Genomic DNA, 8,092 nt, shown 5'->3' on the forward strand with positions numbered 1-8,092 from the left:
GGACCGGACAAGATCAGTTTTCATTCCAATCTAAAAGTAAAGCAATGCCAAAAAATGCTCAAACTACTGCACAATTGCACTCATCTCACACACTAGTATGGTAATGCTCAAAGTTCTCCAAGCCAGGCTTCAGCAATATGTAAACCATGAATTTCCAGATGTTCAAGCTGGTTTTAGAAAAGGCAGAGGAACCAGAGATCACATTGCCAACATCCGCTGGATGATTGAAAAAACAAGAGAGTTCCAGAAAAAACATCTATTTCTGCTTTATTGACTATGCCAAAGCCTTTGACAGTGTGGATCACAAGAAACTGTGGAAAATTCTGAAAGAGATGGGAATACCAGACCACCTGACCTGCCTCTTGAGAAATTTATATACGGGTCAGGAAGCAACAGTTAGAACTGGACATGGAACAACAGACTGGTTCCAAATAGGAAAAGGAGTACGTCAAGGCTGTATATTGTCATCCTGCTTATTCAACTTACATGCAGAGTACATCATGAGAAATCTGGACTGGAGGAAATACAAGCTGGAATCAAGATTGCCAGGAGAATATCAATAACCTCAGATATGCAGATGACACTACCCTTATGGCAGAAAGTGAAGAGGAAATAAAAAGCCTCCTGATGAAAGTGAAAGAGGAGAGTGAAAAAGTTGGCGTAAAGCTCAACATTCAGAAAACGAAGACCATGGCATCTGGTCACATCACTTCATGGGAAATAGATGGGGGAAACAGTGGAAACAGTGTTAGACTTTATTTTGGGGGGGCTCCAAAATCACTGCAGATGATAACTGTAGCCATGAAATTAAAAGACGCTTACTCCTTGGAAAGTTATGACCACCCTAGGTAGCATATTGAAAAGCAGAGACATTACTTTGCCAACAAAGGTCCGACTAGTAAAGGCTATGCTTTTTCCAGTGGTCATGTATGGATGTGAAAGTTGGACTGTGAAGAAGGATGAGCGCCGAAGAATTGATGCTTTTGAACTGTGGTGTTGGAGAAGACTCTTGATTGTCCCTTGGACTGTAAGGAGATCCAACCAGTCCATTCTGAAGGAGATCAGTCCTGGGATTTCTTTGGAAGTAATGATGCTAAAGCTGAAACTCCAGTGTTTTGGCCACCTCATGTGAAGAGTTGACTCATTGAAAAAGACTCTGATGTTGGGAGGGATTGCGGGCAGGAGGAGAAGGGGATGACAGAGGGTGAGATGGCTCGATGGCATCACTGACTCAATGGACGTGAGTCTGAATGAACTCTGGGAGTTGGTGATGGACAGGGAGGCCTGGTGTGCTGTGATTCATGGGGTCGCAAAGAGTCGGACACGACTGAGTGACTGCACTGAACTGACCTTATGCCCAAACTTCTAACCAAGAAATGGTTCAGCTATAGGAGCCAATTAAATTACTATAAAACATTCCTTCATCTATAAAACGAACCTTTTTGTTTTTCCTTTGCCAACTAAAAATTGTCACTCGCCACCTGGCACTACAAGAGTCCCCAGTTACTGCAGTCACTGCCCTTCAATAGACCTTGCAAGGAGTTCAGGGCAGAGATTAGGAATGAAGCATTCGTTGCTCTGGTTTTTGCATAGTTGGATATTTTCAGGAGAAGATTTTATTAGCCCAATTTCTTGCTTTTACTTATATCTAGAAAATCACTAAGACTATTATTGGACATCTGTTCCACATGAATAGCAGCAATCTTTCTGAGACTAGTGGAAACCCTCTGCCAAAATGTTTGCTTGACTTCACGTATCCCCCTTCACTAAAATCACATATATATTGACCTCCCTTGCCTACTTTTCAGAGCAGTTCCTCAGAGATATCTGAGAGGCTGAACCCTGGGCTATAGTTCTCATTATGTCTCAAGTAAAACTTAACTCACAGCTCTCACATGGTGCTTTTTTTTTTGACAACTTTGGCAATCAACAAAGAGACCCAGAGCAGACTTGTTGCCCTCTTCTGAACTTTATGAAGAAACCGAGGTTGTACCAATAGAGACCTTCTGTGCCCATCGACCTTCTCAGAGAGTTCAGATGATTTAGAGTGAGTCTCTCTTGGTTCTTGCATCTTGCTTATAGGTTGATGATCTTGAGTTCTATTTGGTGGTCTATAATAGGTATCTGTTTCCACTGTTTCCCCATCTATTTCCCATGAAGTGCTGGGACCAGATGCCATGATCTTCGTTTTCTGAATGTTGAGTTTTAAGCCAACTTTTTCACTCTCCTATTTCACTTTCATCAAGAGGCTTTTTAGTTCCTCTTCACTTTCTGCCATAAGGGTGGTGTCATCTGCATATCTCAGGTTATTGATATTTCTCTGGGCAATCTTGATTCCAGCTTGTGTTTCTTCCAATCCAGCGTTTCTCATGATGTACTCTGTATATAAGTTAAATAAGCAGGGTGACAATATACAGCCTTGACGAACTCCTTTTCTTATTTGGAACCAGTCTGTTGTTCCATATCCAGTTCTAACTATTGCCTCCTGACCTGTATATAAATTTCTCAAGAGCAGATCAGGTGGTCTGGTATTCCCATCTCTTTCAGAATATTCCACAGTTTATTGTGATCCATGCAGTCAAAGGCTTTGGAATAGTCAATAAAGCAGAAATAGATGATTTTCTGGAACTCTCTTTCTTTTTCGACGATCCAGCAGATGTTGGCAATTTGATCTCTGGTTCCTCTGCGTTTTCTAAAACCAGCTTGAACATCTGGAAACTCACGGTTCACATATTGCTGAAGCCTGCCTTGGAAACACAGTGGAAACAGTGTCAGACTTTATTTTTCTGGGCTCCAAATCACTACAGATGGTGACTGCAGCCATGAAATTAAAAGATGCTTACTCCTTGGAAGGAAAGTTACGACCAACCTAGATAGCATATTCAAAAGCAGAGATATTACTTTGCCAACAAAAGTTCGTCTAGTCAAAACTCTGGTTTTTCCTGTGGTCATGTATGGATGTGAGAGTTGGACTGTGAAGAAGGCTAGCACCGAAGACTTGATGCTTTTGAACTGTGGTGTTGGAGAAGACTCTTGAGAGTCCCTTGGACTGCAAGGAAATCCATCCAGTCCATTCTGAAGGAGATCAGCCCTGGGATTTCTTTGGAAGGAATGATGCTAAAGCTGAAACTCCAGTACTTTGGCCACCTCATGCGAAGAGTCGACTCATTGGAAAAGACTCTAATGCTGGGAGGGATTGGGGGCAAGAGGAGAAGGGGACGACAGAGGATGAGATGGCTTGATGGCATCACTGACTTGATGGACATGAGTCTGAGTGAACTCCGGGAGTTGGTGATGGACAGGGAGGGCTGGTGTACTGCAATTCATGTGGTCGCAGAGAGTCAGACACGACTGAGCGACTGATCTGATCTGAATAGGTATCTGGTCCCCAGTTGAAAGATACTGGGGGGAGGGGAACAACTGAAAGGCACTGGGGAAATTGCCTACCCAGTTGAAAGAAATTAGTTTGCTCAGTTCAACGACACTGAATGACCTTGGACTGAGTGTTAAGATAGGAGGCTGATCTGACATATTTCCTCAATTGACTCTATACATGGACATCACCAGATGGTCAACACTGAAATAAGATTATGTTGTTTGCAGCCAAAGATGGAGAAGCTCTATACAGTCAGCAAAAACAAGACCAGAAGCTGACTGTGGCTCAGATCATGAACTCCTTATTTAAGTTGAAGAAAGTATGGAACCACTAGACCATGCAGGTATGACCTAAATCAAATCCCTTATGATTATACAGTGGAAGTGAGAAATAGATTTAAGGGCCTAGATCTGATAGATAGAGTGCCTGATGAACTGTGGAATGAGGTTCGTGACATTGTACAGGAGACAGGGATCAAGACCATCCCCATGGAAAAGAAATGCAAAAAACAAAATGGCTGTCTGCGGAGGGCTTACAAATAGCTGTGAAAAGAATAGAAGCGAAAAGCAAAGGAGAAAAGGAAAGATATAAGCATCTGAATGCAGAGTTCCAAAGAATAGCAAGAAGAGATAAGAAAGCCTTCTTTAGTGATCAATGCAAAGAAATAGAGGAAAACAACAGAATGGGAAAGACTAGAGATCTCTTCAAGAAAACTAGAGATACTAAGGGAACATTTCATGCAAAGATGGGCTCAGTAAAGGACAGACATGCTATGGACCTAACAGAAGCAGAAGATATTGAGAAGAGATGGCTAGAATACACAGAAGAACTGTACAAAAAAGATCTTCACGACCCAGATAATCACGATGGTGTGATCACTGACCTAGAGCCAGACATCCTGGAATGTGAAGTCAAGTGGGCCTTTGAAAACATCACTAGGAACAAAGCTAGTGGAGGTGATGGAATTCCAGCTGAGCTATTTCAAATCCTGAAAGATGATGCTGTGAAAGTGCTGCACTTAATATGCCAGCAAATTTGGAAAACTCGGCAGTGGCCACAGGACTGGAAAAGGTCAGTTTTCATTCCAATCCCAAAGAAAGGGAATGCCAAAGAATGCTCAAACTACCGCACAATTGCACTCGTCTCACACGCTAGTAAAGTAATGCTCAAAATTCTCCAAGCCAGGCTTCAGCAATATGTGAACCGTGAACTTCCAGTTGTTCAAGCTGGTTTTAGAAAAGGCAGAGGAACCAGAGATCAAATTGTCAACATCTGCTGGATCATGGAAAAAGCAAATGAGTTCCAGAAAAACATCTCTTTCTGCTTTATTGACTATGCCAAAGCCTTTGACTGTGTGGATCGCAATAAACTGGAAAATTCTGAAAGAGATGGGAATACCAGACCACCTGATCTGCCTCTTGAGAAATTTACATACGGGTCAGGAAGCAACAGTTAGAACTGGACATGGAACAACAGACTGGTTCCAAATAAGAAAAGGAGTTCGTCAAGGCTGTATATTGTCACCCTGCTTATTTAACTTATATACAGAGTACATCATGAGAAACGCTGGACTGGAGGAAACACAAGCTGGAATCAAGAATGCCCGGAGAAATATCAATAACCTGAGATATGCAGATGACACCACCCTTATGGCAGAAAGTGAAGAAGAACTCAAAAGCCTCCTGATGAAAGTGAAAGGGGAGAGTGAAAAAGTTGGCTTAAAGCTCAATATTAAGAAAGAATGCAAGGAGATCCAACCCGTCCATTCTGATGGAGATCAGCCCTGGGATTTCTTTGGAAGGAATGATGCTAAAGCTGAATCTCCAGTACTTTGGCCACCTCATGTGAAGAGTTGATTGATTGGAAAAAACTCTGATGCTGGGAGGGATTGGGGGCAGGAGGAGAAGGGGATGACAGAGGATGAGATGGCTGGATGGCATCACTGACTCGATGGACATGAGTCTGGGTGAACTCCGGGAGTTGGTGATGGATAGGGAGGCCTGGTGTGCTTCAATTTTTGGAGTCACAAGGAGTTGGACACGAGTGAGCGACTGAACTGAACTAAACTGATAAAGGCAGTCCCAGTCCATTCTGGATTTCTTTAGAAATGTCCTGTTTGGGGCCTCACTCAGTGTAAGCAAGCTTTCACATTGGATTTACCAGGATCAGGTTAACTAGAAAATCCCTCATTATTTCCTAAAAATAGCATCAGTAATTGTGTGAATGAGTAAGGAAAGTTTTTGCCAAATAAGTAAACAAATACAAGGATGACTCTACACTGAAGTCAGATATAAACTTGAAAGCTGAGATATTATTCAAATGGATTGCTTCAAAGTGTCCAGATATTTAGTGCTAAGTACATTAGTTATTTAGTTGTAACTAAATAATTATTCATTTATTATTTGAATTTTTCCAGGATTCTTTGGGTGGTGGGCATCCTGTAGGCTCTGCAATGGCTTTACCTAATAAGAAACACATATTTATTGAACACTTAATTTGTATTATATTCTTATATACTTTTTATAGGTTTATTTTTTATTCAATACTCATAAGTAATCCAACAAGTAGATGTCAGACAGTGTTGATATACAAATGAAGAGATTAAGTGACTTGTTTGGGGAAGTCACCATTTGAAAATAGGTGAAACTAAAACCAAAGCCTGTTTAAAGATTACCTCCTAATTCCTGTGCATTATCGTTTCTGTGTTCAGATGATATGCACTCTTTCTGTTGCTCATAGGAATTTACAGTCACAAGAGAATAAACTCTGGGTTTGTACAAGCTGGTTTTGCCAGAAAAAACATACAATCACCTTCCCACAGAACCTCTGTAGTGACCCATTGATGAGAATAGGATCAGTTCAAGAAACTGTTTGGAATTCACTTAAAAAAATTCACTGTTTTTATTCACTTAAAAACTTTGATGTTCTCGATGTGGGTGGGTGGTGGGAAAGGGAGCCATTTGCCAAGCAGAACTGAGGTCAAACTAGAACTATTTATCTTAATGAACTTATCTTATGGAACAGTGCAAAGAACAGATCTCTCGCTTTCTTTCTTTAGATAGAAATTTTAAAGTCTTGTTTCACAAAGGTACCTTTCTGTCTCCTTCTTGTTTACTTAAATAAACTACATAGGAAACAGGCATTATTGTCTTTGTGAAGGCAATTGTAAAACTTGGTAAAACTAAAGACCCTAAGATAGCACATGGCCTCCTTCTCACTGAGGGCTCCAAGTCCACTTTGAACTCCAACGGACTACAGAGCCTGGTCAGTAAGTTTGCCATTGGCATCTCTGGATGACTTCTAACTTGAGGGGTTCCGTGATCTCAGCGGGGCCTCTCTCCTCTGATTTATTTCTATTTATTTTCTAAGGTAAACTTAGTTTGGAAAATTTTCTTTACAGTTCTGATATGACTCGTTCTTTCTTTCTAGGGTTACAGGGTAAGGTTTTGGATCGTTTCCACAACAAAATTAACATTTCTGACTCTTCACTCTTGTGCAATGAAAGCAACCATAAACTGAAAATCAGAAAATCTGAGTTTTTTTAAATTTAAATTTATTTATTTATTTATTTTAAATTTTATTTATTTTTTTCAATATTGTAAATTTTATTTTTAAACTTTACATAATTGTATTAGTTTTGCCATATATCAAAATGAATCTGCCACAGGTATACATGTGTTCCCCATCCTGAACCCTCCTCCCTCCTGCCTCCCATACCATCCCTCTGAATCGTCCCAGTGCACTAGTCCCAAGCATCCAGTATCGTGCATCGAACTTGGACTGATATCTTGTTTCATACATAATATTTTACATGTTTCAATGCCATTCTCCCAAATCTTCCCACCCTCTCCCTCTCCCACAGAGTCCATAAGACTGTTCTATACATCAGTGTCTCTTTTGCTGTCTCGTACACAGGGTTATTGTTACCATCTTTCTAAATTCCATATATATGCGTTAGTATACTGTATTTATGTTTTTCCTTCTGGCTTACTTCACTCTGTATAACAGGCTCCAGTTTCATCCACCTCATTAGGACTGATTCAAATGTATTCTTTTTAATGGCTGAGTAATACTCCATTGTGTATATGTACCACAGCTTTCTTATCCATTCATCTGCTGATGGACATCTAGGTTGCTTCCATGTCCTGGCTATTATAAACAGTGCTGCAATGAACATTGGGGTACATGTGTCTCTTTCCCTTCTGGTTTCCTCAGTGTGTATTTCCGGTTTTTTAAGGAATCTCCACACTGTTCTCCATAGTGGCTGTACTAGTTTGCATTCCCACCAACAGTGTAAGAGGGTTCCCTTTTCTCCACACCCTCTCCAGCATTTATTATTTGTAGACTTTTGGATCCCAGCCATTCTGACTGGTGTGAAATGGTACCTCATAGTGGTTTTGATTTGCATTTCTCTGATAATGAGTGATGTTGAGCATCTTTTCATGTGTTTGTTAGCCATCTGTATGTCTTCTTTGGAGAAATGTCTATTTAGTTCTTTGGCCCATTTTTTGACTGGGTCATTTATTTTTCTGGAGTTAAGCTGTAGAAGTTGCTTGTATATTTTTGAGATTAGTTGTTTGTCAGTTGCTTCATTTGCTATTATTTTCTCCCATTCTGAAGGCTGCCTTTTCACCTTGCTAATAGTTTCCTTTGATGTGCAGAGGCCTTTAAGGTTAATTAGGTCCCATTTGTTTATTTTTGCTTTTATTTCCAATA

Source organism: Bos javanicus, chromosome 19 (genome assembly GCF_032452875.1).
Source record: "Bos javanicus breed banteng chromosome 19, ARS-OSU_banteng_1.0, whole genome shotgun sequence".
In the NCBI taxonomy this organism is placed as follows: domain Eukaryota; kingdom Metazoa; phylum Chordata; class Mammalia; order Artiodactyla; family Bovidae; genus Bos; species Bos javanicus.